General features: G+C 46.1%; 1 long non-coding RNA gene across 2 annotated transcripts in view; it reads right to left on the minus strand.

The window, feature by feature from the left end:
- Positions 1-569: 569 nt before the first annotated feature.
- Positions 570-15,478, minus strand: part of LOC103794127 (uncharacterized) — a 112,118-nt gene continuing 97,209 nt past the window's right edge. For both annotated transcript variants that reach the window (XR_013520423.1, XR_621392.5), the window contains 4 exons: positions 11,901-12,077; positions 10,547-10,661; positions 8,279-8,434; positions 570-1,653 (listed from right to left, as the gene is read on the minus strand). This is a non-coding gene — a long non-coding RNA (uncharacterized LOC103794127). The remainder of the gene's footprint in view (positions 1,654-8,278; positions 8,435-10,546; positions 10,662-11,900; positions 12,078-15,478) is intronic.

The raw sequence follows: 15,478 nt of genomic DNA on the forward strand, positions 1-15,478 counted from the left end.
TAACACCTCCTGGGTCCCTGTGACTGCAGGGGTTAAATACAAGGGCCAGGCTCTCATCTTAGCCCTGCAGGATCTTAGCCATGAGACCAAGCCAGGTGCCTCTCTGGGCCTTGTTTTCTCACCTGTTAACTAAAAGATTGGGTCAGAGAGGCAGGGCAGGTGCTAATTGATCCCTCCCACCTAAGGGAATTGAGGCTCAGGGAGGATGTCACCTGCTCTGTTTTTACATAACCACTGAGTGGCAAAGCACAACAGAAATCTAGAGGCAGCCCTGACTCTAAATCACTCTTTCTTCTGCATGGTGCTGCTGCTGCTGCTACAGTGATTGATAAGGTCTTCGGCAGTTAGAGATAGAAGGTAGAGGAGGAGAGCTAGAAGACAGGGAGGAGGAGGAGAGGAAGAAAAGAAAGTTCACATCTATGACTTTGCATGTGCACAGACCTTTGTACATCCCCTTACTGAGATAATTCATGATAAACCATTGTAGGAGAGAAACATCTTTTTCCTCTACCCATATTAGGTACATGGCTGAGGTCCCTGTAACAAAACACAGATTAACAATACACAGATAAACATATAAATTTATTTAGTAAGTTTTACATGACAAGAAAGCCTTCAAAAGAAAATGAAGACCCCATCAGAAAGAGCTAACACTGTTTTTATGGCAGACTTGATGAAGAGTGGACACTTCTGGAGAAATGGATCAGGTAAAAGAGACTGAAATAATAGGAATAAGCTGGGGAAACCCAGCCACCCTGTTCAGATTCCTTCCTGTGACCCTGTCTTCACAGATAAGGATATTCCTTTCCTCCAGGTATAGGAAGGGCACCTCTCACATGACGGTCTTCAGGAGAGGGCAGGGAAAGGCCAGGGAGGCTTCTTCCTTCTGCTGTTTCTCAAGTTCCTTCAGCTGAAAATATTCAGTGTGCCAAGGTGCTGTATTTTGGGGTAGGATATCCTGAGCACCATCATTCTCATCATTTCATCACTGGCACAACTGAAAAGAAAATAACTTTTATTTCATTTTTTTAAAAATTTTATTTTTAGTGACAGGGTCTTACTGTATTACTCAGGCTGGAGAGCAGTGGCACCGTCACAGCTCACTGCAACCTCCAACTCCTGGGCTCAAGTGATCCTCTCACTTCCACCTGTCACCTCAGCCTCCCAAGTAACAGGGATTACAGGCTCGAGCCATCAAACCTGGCTAATTTTTTTTCTTTTTTTGAGATTGAGTCTCACTCTGTTGCTGGAGTACAGCGGCACAATCTCGGCTCACTGCAACCTCCACCCGCCGGGTTCAAGCAATTCCCCTGCTTCAGCCTCCCAAGTGGCTGGGATTACAGGTGCCTGCCATAACACCAAGCTAGTTTTTTTTTTTTTTTTGGAATTTTAGGAGGGATAGGGTTTTACCATGTTGGGCAGGCTGGTCTTGAACTCCTGACCTCAAGTGATCTGTTTGCCTCGGCCTCCCAAAGTGCTGAGTTTACAGGTGTGAGCCACCCTGTCCAGCCAATGTCTGGCTAATTTTTAAACATTTTTGTGGAGATAGGTGTCTTCCTGTGTTGCCCAGCCTGTTCTTGAACTCCTGGCCCCGAGTGATCTCCACTCCTCGACCTCTCAAAGCACTGGGATTACAGGTGTGAGTCACCATGCCTGGTTAAAAAGAAAATAATTGTATTATAGTTTGGCTCATAGTACTGTGTCCACATCATATATTTTGCCAAGAAGTTGAAATAATCTAGAGATCAAGGCAGATTACTGGCCTTGAGTTGTAACCATGGTGGCTGGCCTCCTTTCTGACAGAAGCGATTGTGGTGGGGGTGGAACATTCTCAGGACCCGCTCCTTGCCCTTTGCAACTTTTAATAATAATTCTCCTAGTCAGGGCAAATCAGAAACTGGCCGAGATGAGGGGACTCTCCCAACACAGGGAACAAGCAGTTTCTCTCTGCTGGAGTGTGTAAGACACGCTCCACGTAACACGGAGCGGCTCTTAAATCACTTAGATTTTCCTCTTTATGATGCCATTGCAAATTAGCTATTTTTTGCATTTGTAATTAGAGGGTAGAACAGATGGAGAGGCCGTAGTTGGGGAGATAAATTTGTAGCAGTAACCAGGGCTGCAGCGGCCTGCGGCTGCTCCCTACCCCCACTGTGAGTCATCCAAGAGCCTCCCAGGAAGCCAAGGCTGCAGGACCCCCTCCCACCCAACTTCTTTCTCATTTGGGGAGACTCTTCCTTCCCAACTACTGTGGGAAAATATCAAAAGTAGAACCTGCAATTCTCGAAAATCCCATCAGCTCCTGTCTTTATTTGGCACGAATCACACGATCTCTGTCCATCAGAAATAAACACTGGGCATTGGTTTAAGAGTCACCAACATGAAGCATTTTCCTACAAGACCCAATCATAAGAAGCACTTTGGAGAGCACTAAGGCTTGTGGCTAATCCATCAACACCTCCTTTTGCCTGGAAAACAAACTCCGAGGAAATAATTGGCAAGTGTGTCCAAGCACGGTGTCTGCGCATGGTAGGTGTTTAATAAATACTCGTGAGAAGATGCTTGGCTGGGAGGATAAAACACATAGAAGTCTAAAGGTCGTTTTTTTGGATGAAGCTCTTTCTGGAGAATCTAATCAGTCCAGGGGTCCTGCCATCCCCAGCCGAGCCCTGGGGGGTGGTGAGACAGGTGAGCTGTCCCTGGAAGGCTCTGCTGTCCCTACCCCGATCCGGGATGGATGATGGGGACCCTGTTTCTTTCCCAGAGTATCTCATCTGCTTTAGAGCATGCCCAGCTGCAACCAAGAAATTGGAAGGCTTCAGCACATGAAAAGTGAACCTTCTAAGAGCCCTGGCTTCTTTTTCAAGCCCGCAGGAAGAGGTTTACGTTTGGGATATTGGATAGCAGTTTGAGCCCGGTTAACACAGCTCTCCCACCACAAATCACCCCGTTGCATTCTCAGATGACACTGGCCATATAAGCGCTGCTGGGTTTGCAAGACACGCCTTTTGCTGAAATGTAAAACGCGGCCAGGGGAACTGGATATAAGGCATTGGCATGAGGATCCGGAACTGATCTGAGACCTGCTTGGAATCCTGCTTCTGTTCTTGCTTGGAATCTGTTCTGCCTGTGTGAAAACATAATTTTGATTATATGCCATATGGATAATACCACACGGCCCCTGATTACCATTCCTGTCCAGCTTCAACCAGTCTGCAAAAAAGTTGCTGACAGCCAACAGCTGAAGGAAGATCTTTCCACCCAATGCAGAGAGCAGGTGTTTGTATGGTGAGGTCTTGGGGTGGGACACATTATGCTCTCTGTAAACTAAAACCTTACATTTGTCACCACGTAGAGAAAACAACATGAAAAGAAGTAAGTTTCTAAGAAAGAACAAACCATTCTCTGGAATTGGTTGTAACTTTTTTTTTTGAGATGGAATCTCGCTCTGTTACCCAGGCTGGAGTGCAGTGGCACAATCTTGACCCACTGTAACCTCTGCCTCCTGGGTTCAAGTGATTCTCCTACTTCAGCCTCCTAAGTAGCTGGGATTACAGGTGTGCACCACCATGTCCAGCTAATTTTTTTTTTTTTTTTTTTTTTTAGTAGACATGGGGTTTCACCATGTTGCCCAGGTCTTGAACTCCTGACCTCAGGTGATCTGCCTGCCTCAGCCTCAAAAAGTGCTGGGATTACAGGTGTGAGCCACTGTGCCCCGCATGGTTGAAATTTCTTAAGAGTACTCACCACCAGACCCAGCATAACAAAGAAAATTTTTAGGCTTGCGGCTTGTCAGTTGCTTTTTCTTTCTGGATAACCCAGTATCTTTCAGATAAATAACTGATGTGGCAGACATCTTTCTTCCCTGCATGGCCTCCCATCCAATTTCTTCCCAAGGTGGCATCTGATGACGAGGGGTCTGCAGACTACCAGGCCCCATGAAGAAACCAGTGAGAGACTGCTGGCATCTGGCCTTTCTTCAAGGAGGAAGGGAATATGATGTTGGTATCATAGTCCAAGCCATTTGCCTTTGTCCATAAATACTGTGTGCTCTCTGGCTTCTCTGTTCTAACCCCAGGCTTCTGTCAATTTGTTGACCCCCTCTCTAGGGACACAGTAAATTCTAGATCCCCTACAAACTCTACCAAGTCTGTGAGAGCCAGGAGCAGTAACTGCCACAGGCCACTGGCCCAGACACTTCTCCCTGCCAAAGCTCCACGACAGCTCTCTGGCATGTGGAACTTGGCATGGAGTGAAATGCAGGCATCACGTGGTGTCCTGGGAGGCTCAGAGCTGGTCTGCGGCAGGGAGACACAGAACGAGAAATGATTGGCCAGGAGATACCACCAGGCAGCTGATGACCCTGGGTGGGCTTTTGCTTACCTTCCCCAAGCCCTACCCCCTTATACCCAGCTATCTCTAACCCAAAGTTCAAGAGGAAATGGCCACACCCTTTCCTGGTATCAAACAGGCAGGTGCAAATTTGAGGCACTGAGAAACACCAATTGCTCTCCGCAATTTAATGCACATTTAGCATAAGGCAGTGAAGGGCTTAGCCTTGGCTCCCGGGGCAGGAGACAGAATTTCTGTAGCTAGATAGTTTGGCTTTGGCGTGCGCCTTATACTATCACTAAACCAGAATGTGCTCTGAGCTCTGTGATCTCCAGTGAAGTCTAGAAATAGGTGATCAAGGTCACCGACACCCTCTCCAGGTCCTGGTACAGCCTTAAGATTTCCTACGATGATATTTACAGGCACTTTTAAATTGCCACAGTTTAAAGTTACTGCTTCAGTGTCTGGAAGGCACGATGTCTGGAATTCAGAATCTTCCCAGGAAGCTGGGACAATATATAAAACAAAAGTCACAGTCATTCCCTCTTCAGCGATGGCATTTCAAGTGATTTTGTTTTTGTCTTTACTTTGGGCCTTTCTGTATTAAGTTTTCCATATCAAATATGACACTGACATATAGCAGAAAATGGAAACATTTTTTCTCTCAATAATGTTTTCTTTTCTTTTTTCGTTTTTTTTTTGTGATGGAGTCTTGTTCTGTTGCCCAGGCTGGAGTGCAGTGGCACGATCTGAGCTCACTGCAACCTCTGCCTCCTGGGTTCAAACAATTCTCCTGCCTCAGCCTCCCTAGTAGACGGGATTACAGGGGCTCACTACCGCGTCCAGCTAATTTTTGTATTTTTAGTAGAGACAGGGTTTCACCATCTTGGCCAAGGTGGTTTCGAACTCCTGACCTTGTGATCCACCTGCCCAGGCTTCCCAAAGTGCTGCGATCACAGGCGTGAGCCACTGCACCCCGCTTCGATAATGTTTTAATGAAGATGTTGTTTATGTTTACATGGAGTGGGTTTATTATTAGTGTTTCAAATGAATTAGTAGATATTTACTTTATTTTAGTTTATAGCGCCGTAAATAGTGACACATAAAACCTGCAGAAATATGCTTTAGAGTTTTCAATAATTAGAGAATAAAGGGGTCTGAGACCAAAAAACTTAAGAACAGTGGTACAGAGGATTCAACAGAATTTGAAGACAGGGGATCTAAATTCAAGTTCCAGTTCTGTCACTTAACTGACATTAATTTCAGTTGAGTTACTTAAGTGCAGGCTCTAAAGTCAGACTGTCTGGGTCCCTAATTTTAGCCTCACTATTTGCTGGCATTGTTGCTTTGGGTGAGTCATTTTCTTCTGTCAATAGGGATAACGACAGCACTTACTTCATCAGGTTGCTGAGTGTCTTAAATGGCTTTAGACTTCCTTCCCCTCCCTCCTCCTCCCTTCTGCCTCCCCCTCTTTTCTCTCTCCCCCTCCTTTCTCCCTCCCTCCCTCCCTTCCTGCCTTCCTTCTTTCCTTTCCTCCATCTCACTCTGTTCCCTGGGCTGGAGTGCAGTGGCACAACCTTGGCTCACTGCAACCTGCACCTCCCAGGTTCAAGCGCTTCTCCTGCCTCAGCCTCCCGGGTAGCTGGGATTACAGGCCATGCTTGGCTAATTTTTGTCTTTTTAGCAGAGATGGGGTTTCATCATATTGGTCAGGCTGGTCTCGAATTCCTAATCTCAGGTGATCTGCCTGCCTCAATCTCCCAAAGTGCTGAGATTACACCGTGCCTGGCCGGCATTAGATTTCTAAATGCTGACACCTATTACTAGAACACAGTAAGGGCCCATAATAATTGCTAATATCTTTAAGTGGGAAAAAAGGTCCTTCCTTTTTTATTATCTCATGATTCAAAATCATCAATAATAAAGTGTGATTCTTTTTGCTTTTCTTTAGAGCTGGGGTCTCACTCTGTTGCCCGGGCTTGAGTGCAGTTACATAATCACGGCTCGCTGCAGCCTCGACCTCCCAGGCTCCTCAGCTTCCCTAGTAGCTGGGACTACAGGTGTGTACCACCTCGCCTGGCCAATTTTTTGAAAATTCTTTTTGTAGAGATGCGGTTCTCACTATATTGTCCAGGCTGGTCTCAAACTCCTGGGCTCAAGCAATCCTCCCACCTCAGCCTCCCAATGCGCTGGGATTCCAGGCGTGAGCCACTACCCCCAGCCTGTAGCGTGATTCTAAAAGGCTGAAGTGATGACCCAAATCCACTTTCTCCATCCTCCGCTCCTGCCTCCACTGGGAGGTATTGACACCAACACGGGTCCTCGTTTTCTAGAAGGACGTGAGCACGGTGAGTTGTGAGTCTAAGGCAACAGGAAAAGTATGAAGCGAGCAGGTTGGCACAGGCGTCTGGGGAGACCCTGGGGAGACCCAGCCTCAGGCACACAGATGCCTAAAACCGGCTCCTTCCCTGTCCCCGGACGCACCATAGGGTCCTTAAAAACGTGGCATTCCGCTGTCTCTGGAGTTGCCCAGCCCTGCAAAACGCACCTCCCGTTTCCCCCACCCTGCTCTTTTCTCTCCTCTGGGCCTCTGCTCTCTTCCTTTTCGCTCTGCCACCCTTTCCAGTTTTTTCTTGCCCCTTCCGCCTTCTCAATTGCTTGCCTTCTCCCAGACTGGCCTCCTCACTCTCATCTGGGGCCGGCAGTGCTCTTCTCTGTCCAACCATTAATGACAGATGAAGGCCTTCCAGGAACCTTAGCGGAGTCTCCAGCACCAGGCCTGGCGACCTGCCAGCTTCGTTGCCTAAAGGTGGACTATTCTGAGGCGCCGGGCGCCCCCTAGTGGCCCCTTCATGGCGCCAATCCCACGGGATGGATAACGATAACCTCCTCATCCAGAGGAAAAAGTACCTCTAGTTAGGCTAAGTGGAGGCTGAAACAAGGACCGGGCCTAATAATGCACCCTAACTGTAGAAACCTTCTCTGATCCCTTACTTTCCAAAACATTCTTTATTAGAAGGTAGGTGGGATAAAAATGAAGTTAAGCACGGAGCCAGTGCACTTCACAATGCTTAGTTTGTCTAGAGCCCCCAGTGAGATTCACCAACTCAAAAGCCAGGTGGGCCAGATGGTGGAGTCTACAGCGACGCAGAGATGTTCCCAGGAAAAGCCATGGGCGGAAGAGATGTCGATCCAGCAGTAGTGGAAGCTTGACAAAGCTCTAGCCCTTGCACCCGCAGGGTTTTATTTAAGGACGCTAAGACACCAGGTGTCTTGTGCCTGTAATCCCAAAGCTGTGGGAGGCTGAGGCAGGAGGATTGCTTGAGCCCAAGAGTTCAAGAGCAGCCTGGACAATATAGTCAGACCCCGTTTCTACATAAAAATTAAAATAAAGAAAATTAGCCAGGTATGGTGGTCCATACCTGTAGTCTCAGCTACAGAGGAGGCTGAAGTGGAAGGATGGCTTGAGCCCAGCAGTTTGAGGCTACAGTGAGCCATGATTGCACCCCTGTGTTCCTGTCTGGGTGACAGCAAGAACTTGTCTCTAAAAATAATAATAATAAAAATGCTCAGGAGTAAATTTCTCTATTCTGAGCATGACATGCCTTCCTCTGAAAAGCTACACTGTGACAGGCTACACAGCTACCTACTCAGGAGACCTCAGAAAAGTCCCAGCCACAGATTCCGGCTCCCTTGCTGACTGGAGACCTCATTCTCTGTACATGGCAGATCGTCTCAATCGCAAATCTCTTCCGCACAGTCGGCCTGGGATGCAAGCAGATTGCTTTAACTTGTAACTTTGAAAGTCAGGTTGTCGTAACCTAGAACTCTGGGAAGCCGTGTCATGAAATCGTAAAAGATTGTGCTTGGCTAAAGCAATGTGTTCATGTATCAATAATTCATGCAATCCTGTACAAATGCAGTTTTAACAGATGTTAGCACATACCTGAGTAGCGAGAGCATTTCCATTAATAACTGTCTGCTTGTTCCGGGAAGCTGGGGAGCCTGGCCCTCATCTGCAGGCTTCGGTTCAGGTTCAGTTGGGGATAGAATTTCCATGCAGACGTTTTCTTAAGTAATAGTAGTAGAGGCTTGAAAGTTTCTAACAAATGGAAAGACACAAATATGCAACCAGCGTGGCTGTTTTTGCACGGGTTCGCCCAGGCAGTAATTACTCCCCAGTCTTACTTGATATGTGCTGAATTCTACCTTGCTCCAATTGATTTGTTTTCAGGTCTCTGGGTTTCATAGTGACAACAGAGAAACTAAGAAGAAGGATGGCGTTTCCCAAAAAGAAAGAACAATTCCCATGTGTCGAAGAGGGAGAACCGGCCACGGTTGGGGCAGGGTAGCGGTGGGGTAGCTGGTAGCAGCTTCTCCATGTGTAGGGAGAAGCCCAGGGCAGGTAAGCTTTGACTACAGTTCTGGCACCAAATATTTCCTTAGCATTGCCCATCTCATTAAGAGAAAACCGCATGAGAAAGGGAGAAGACTGTCTTGGTCAGGCTGGCTGCACACACACTCTTCTGGCTATTCCTGGAATTTAAGGCCCAGAAAGAGCTATTAAGAATGTGGACAGGCCAGGCGCAGTTGGCTCACACCTGTAATCCCAGCACTTTGGGAGGCCAAGGCGAGCCGATCACCTGAGGTCGGGAATTCGAAACCAGCCTGGCCTACATGGTGAAACCCGTTTCTACTAAAAATACAAAAAATAAAAAGCCAGGCAAGGTGGCACATGCCTGCAATCTCAGCTACTGGGGAAGCTGAGGCAGGAGAATGGCTTGAACCTGGGAGGCAGAGGTTGCAATGAGCCGAGATCACACTATTGCACTCCAACCTGGGCAGCAGAGCCAGACTCTGTCTCAAAAAAAAAAAAAAAAAAAAAAAAGTGCTAATGGCAGCGCTTCCCTTTTCATTGCACATTCCGATGGGACATTCTTGTCACAGTTTCGTAGGAACTCCTGTAAAATGCAGATGGGACCTTCACTTAAAACGACAGTCACGGATGCTGTTAGATTAAAGGACACAGAAAAACAGAGGGGAGACCGAGATGGGGTGACTCAAGTGCTGATATACTTCTGTCTGGAGTATCAAGGTTGTCGCAATTCAGGAAATAATGTGGCCTATAGTATCTGGTTATCTGTCTCCAGTGTGCCCCTTGTCACGGTTGGGTACTCAGCCGTGGGCTGTGCCCATGTTCACGAGGCTCCCCAGAAGACTGGCTACTAACTACCCAATTTGTTGACAACATTATTGAATTGTAAGCAGTCGAGTAATTACTGCGGCCATTAACTAAGGCCAAGGAGTGGTGTCCCCAAAGCGCAAGCCACTTTAAAAGAGAAGTCCCATTAACTATGATCTTGCATTGCTATATCGGGCTAGACTGCAGTACAGGAAGCCAAAATGTGCTCTCTGCACTCATAGCATGATTCGATTCAAGGCACCTGTTCTCACACTAGACCGATGGAGCAGCAGTTCTCAAACTTCAGCGGGCATCTGAATCAGGGGGCGCTGGCGATTCCTGGGTCCCAGGTTCAGAAATAACCACTCTATTAGGCCTGGGATGAGGCCCCAGAATTTGCACTGGTAACAACCTCCCAGGTGAGCCTACCTCTCTGGCCTGGGGCCACACTTTGAGAACCACTTGCTTAGAATCTGAAAAAAATCTCCAATTTAGGCTAGCCTGAGTCTTTTTTTTTTTTGGTAGAGACAGGGTCTCGTTCTGTTGCCTAGGCTGGAGTGCAATGGTGTAATCACAGCTCACTGCAGCCTCAATCTCCTGAGCTCAAGCAGTTCCCCCCGCCTCAGCCTCCAAAGCAGCTGGGCCTACAGGTGTGCACCATCACATCTGGCTAATTTTTGTATTTTTTTGTAGAAATGGGGTTTTGCCATGTTGCCCAGGCTGGTCTCGAACTCGTGAGCTCAAGTGATCCTCCTGTCTCAGCCTCCCAAAGTGCTGGGATCACAGGTGTGAGTCACCGCACCTGGCTAGCCTCACTCTTTCTTTCCCAATATTTGTGTAGCAAGAAATACAGCTACTCAGTCCTGAAAAGCAAACTATCACCTTGGCTTACAACTGAAAGAGACGTGCGGTTTTGAGAATTTCTGAATTAGTCTCTTTATTAATAACCCACACAATTTCCATTTTAGCCTTCTTAATGCCCTGGAGAGATTAGCACTAGAAACAAGAACACAAAATTGCACAATGAATTACCTTCCAGTGACGGCTGCAACCACACTGAGGACACTGGAGCCGAATAAAAGTATACTCAACTGTTTGTCTCATTCTGTACTCTGAATATATTCAGTCAGCCAAAACTCTGAGATGCCTGAGGCAAGGAATGAAAAGTAAGGAGTTAAGATCTCCATGCAACGATTCAAAAGTGAGAAAAGAAGGCAGGGCACAGGGGCTCAGACCGGTAATCCCAGCACTTTGGGAGGCTGAAGTGAGGGGCTAACTTGAGGCCAGGAGTTCAAGACCAGACTGGCAAACATGGCGAAAGCCCATCTCTGCTAAAAGTACAAAAATTAGCTGGGTGCAGTGGTGGGCATCTGTAATCCCAGCTACTCAGGGGGCTGAGGCACAAGAATCACTTGAACCTGGGAGGCGGAGGTTGCAATGAGCCGAGATAGTGCCACTGCACTCCGGCCTGGGTGACAGAGCGAAACTCTGTCTCTGTCTCAAAAAAAAAAAAAAAAAAAAAAGAGGACAGAGATTTAGAAGTGAGTGATAGCTTTATGGTTTTAAATTGCCCATTTTAGCACAGGATTTTTAAATTAGAAAAGAGATCATAAAGTTTACTTACATCTGTATCAAAATGGCTCTCACCCACTCACCGTCCTCCAGCCCTGAGCATTGTAAGCTGATGATACAAATGGGTGAGCCTGTAACTACATGTGTGTGTGCAGCGTGTAGCCTTAGCTGTGCCTTTGGTTTCAGGAAGCCCTCTGCTAGGAGCTCTGCAGCCGGGGTCTTGTAGATGTGGCCCTCTCAGCAAAATGCTTAGCCACAGTCCATGTTTATTCAATGATTACTTTCTATTGTCATGGTTAATGATGGCCATGATATACCAAGGGCCATCTTTATAACAGCCGAGGTGTGACACTTAGTGATTGTTTGAAAAAATAAAAATAAAAAGACTGTATGCATCCAAATTCACTTATATTCATAACATTAAAAAAAAACATTTATTTATTTTTGAGACAGAGTCTCATTCTCACCCAGGCTAGAGGGCAACGGTGTGATCTCAGCTCACTGCAACCTCCACCTCCTGGGTTCAAGCTATTCTCCTGCCTCAGCCTCCCAAGTAGCTGGGATTACAGGTGCCCACAACCACACCCAGCTATTTTTTGTATTTTTAGTAGAGATGGGGTTTCGCCATGTTGGCCAGGGTGGTCTCAAACCCCTGACCTCAGGTGATCTGCCCGCCTCAGCCTCTTAAAGTGGTGGGATTACAGGTGTCAGCCATGGTGCCCAGCAACTTGTATCCATAACTTCTGTGCCTGTTAAAAATTTTATGACACTATTTCATAGGTAAACTTTATGCTGTTCAAAGTGCTTAACTTACATCATGTATGTATACATCATGGTGAGACTGGGGTTTTAGAGAGTCATGTCCATTCTCCTTGCCTTTCAAGACTGCAGGTGTCCCCTGTAAATCCAGCACGTTGGGAGGCCAAGGCAGGTGGATCATGTGAGCCCAGGAGTTTGAGACCAGCCTAGGCAACATGGTGAAACCTTGTGTCTACAAAACAACAACAACAACAACAACAAATTAGCCAGGCGTGGTGGCACACATCTGCAATCCCAGGTACTCGGGAGACTGAGGTGGGTGAATTGCTTAAACCCAGGTGGCAGAGATTGCTGTGAGCTGAGATCATGCCACTGCACTCCAGCCTGGGTGACAGAGGGAGACCCTGACTAAAAAAAAAAAAAGAGAGAGAGAGAGAAAGAAATAAGAAAGAAAAAGACCGTTGGTGTCATAGGCTAGTGAGATTATGAGGTATGAAAACCTGGCTCTTCAGAACTGAGAAGAGGGAGGGGAACGAAGAAATATCAGGATTCCAGGAAGGGAGCGATGGAGCTCTGAGCTGGCATTCTCTCCTGGCACAGACGGGGCAGGAAGTAGAAGGGCGTGAAAATCTACAGAAGGAATAGCTCTGTACAACCAAGGGGCTTCTTCCCCCTCTAGTGTGATTATTTGGAAAGTCCAGACTTAACGCCTCTTCCCAGTGGGATTTTCCTCAGTGATGAAAGTAGACTATGCTTCCTGTCTAAATCCAGAGAACACGCACCCCTCTCCTGGTGCACACAGCAGTGTAGTGCTCAAAGCTCTCGATAAAACACAGCTGTTATGATGATAAAATCTTTGACAGGCACTGATGCTTGAATGGTTTGCAACATCACTATATATAGCTGTTTATTCATCCAGGCGCAGGTAAAAAGATGGCTGTTTAGATGTTGTCTTATAGCACTCAGAATGATAGCTCTACCTCCAGAAACTAGAGCTATCAAATGTTAAATATTGACCTTGGTTGTTTATATATTTATAGCCCACCTTGTTCCACAAGTAATTGAAAGAGGCTGATGATATGCATGCCACTTGAAAATAAGAAAATGTGAATAAAAAGTCAAGGTGACAGATAGTAAGGATAGAATGGGAAAATATGACCAGAAGGTTATGCGCAATTTTCTAAATTAGAGACCAGGCCAGAAATTGGGCCCTGGGCTTTTCGGAAACCAAAAGAAAAAAAAAAGGAGAAATGTAAAGTTCATAAAATTCATCTTTTCTATAAAAAGTAAACACAGGCTGGGCGCAGTGGCTCATGCCTGTAATCCCAGCACTTTGGGAGGCTGAGGCAGATGGATCACAAGGTCAGGAGATTGAGACCATCCTGGCTAACAGGATGAAACAGGTGAAACCCCGTCTCTACTAAAAATACAAAAAATTAGCCAGGTGTGGAGGCACTCGCCTGTAGTCCCAGCTACTCAGAAGGCTGAGGCAGGAGAATCACTTGAACCTAGGAGGCAGAGTTTGCAGTGAGCTGAGATTGCACCACTGCACTCCAGCCTGAGCAACAGAGTGAGACTTTGTCTCAAAAAAAAAAGAAAGAAAGAAAGAAAAAGAAAACATTCCATTGCATCAGAAGAAAGCCTGTTCCCAATTTTTGGGTTGAAGCAACTTTCAAGCACATACAGTCCCAGGGAAGATGCTCTGGGCATGCTGGGTATCTTCATCCTTCTGCCTGAGCCCATCAGGGACAGAACACTGGAGTTGGCATCAGAAGACCTGGGTTGAGTGTTGGCTCTAGTTAGGGACTCCTGGAGCAGTCACTCACTTACTATAAACTAGCAAAACATACTCCATAGCTGGCATCAGAATTAAGATGAAATAAACAAAGATCGCAATGTGCTGTTCAAAGGTAAGGCTTTTCTTTTTAAAAAGCTTCCTTTATTATTGTTTTTGCTTTTCTTGCCGTAAATATCATTCCCTCCCATACATCCTCCTGGGTCTCAGTGGTCCACAGGGGTGCTCTAACTATATGCACCCAAAGTCAGCCTACCTCCAGGAGAGCTGATTTGAGGGCCTTGCTCTCAGTAATCAGTAACTGTCCACAGTCTCTGATTTATTACTTCCCTTCTCAAGTTCCATCTCTTGATCAGCAAGTTCAGAGATTAATCCGAGAAACTCATTCATTTGCTCATTTGTCACAATTTCTACTTTTTGCCTAGCTTGCTCTACCCAATCCTTTTCCACCATCCTTTCTTCATAACAGCCTAACACAATGTTCCATGAAGGCTCTGCAGGTGCAGCAAGATTGAAGGCAGAATATTGGTAATGAAGGATCATGCAAGATTTTATTTTGTATATTCAGTTTTTCAAAAGTCATTACTTTTTTTCCTCAAGGCACATAGAGATGATGTTGATTGCATATATATATATATATATGCATATTTTGAGATGGAGTTTCACTCTTGTTGCTCAGGCTGGAGTGCAATAGTGTGATCTCAGCTCCAACCTCCGCCTCCCAGGTTCAAGCGATTCTTGTGCCTCAACCTCTCAAGTAGCTGGGATTACAGGCACCCCTCACCATGCCAAGCTAATTTTTTGTATTTTTAGTAGAGACAGGGTTTCACCATGTTGGTCAAGGCTAGTCTGGAACTCCTGACCTCAGGTGATCCATTCACCTCGGTCTCCCAAAGTGCTGGGATCACAAGGGTGAGCCACTGCACCTGGCCATTGCTTATTTTATTTTTGAGAAGTGGTCTTGCTCTGTCACCCGGGCTGGAATGCAGTGCTGCCATCATAGCTCATTGCAGTCTTGAACTCCTGGGCTCAAGTGATCCTCCTGCCTCAGTTTCCCAAATGGCTGGGACTACAGGCACATACCCACCACACCTGGATAATTTTTGTATTTTTTTTTTGAGAGATGGGGTCTTGCTGTGTTGCCCAGGCAGGTCTTGAACTCCTGGCCTCAAGTGATCCTCCTGCCTTGGCCTCCCAAAATGCTAAGATTACAGGCATGGGCCACCATGCCTGGTTTAAATTGCTTATTTTAAAAGTTTCAATATAATGTCAGATTGTTTTGATCCCAAATCCCCAAATACTAACGATAGAATACACATTAGGGAAAAAGTGTTACAAAATTTATACAAAAATCTTAAATGGACATCAAAAACAGAGACTGAGACTTGTAAAAAATATACCAACATCATTGGAATTAGGCTGTTTTTACTTTGGTCTTGGTGCCAGTGACTGGAATACTTAAGATGATAAAACCTCTTTACTAAAACAGAAGAACTCACACAAGGCAAAAGAAGAATGTGTTTTCTATTTCTTGTCCTGTAATTTTTCATAGTTCTGCTTCCTCTTCTTGTGTCACATGGGGATGGACCCTTCAGGTGAGAGGAGCTCAATGGCTCACGTTTTAAGAAATATGAGTGCACTTTGTGCATGAGGTTACCATTTGGAAAATTGCTGTCGTGGACACTAACCACAGATGAATGAGAGTGGAACTTTCTTCTTAAAGAGATAAGATACCTCCTACTTAAAGAACTTCTTCTGTTTATAACCATTTTTCTCCCAGGTTCCAAGAATTTTCCTTTATCTTTTTTTGAAAGACAAGGGAAGAGACACAAAGTATG

This window comes from Callithrix jacchus, chromosome 7 (assembly GCF_049354715.1).
Source record: "Callithrix jacchus isolate 240 chromosome 7, calJac240_pri, whole genome shotgun sequence".
Lineage (NCBI taxonomy): Eukaryota > Metazoa > Chordata > Mammalia > Primates > Cebidae > Callithrix > Callithrix jacchus.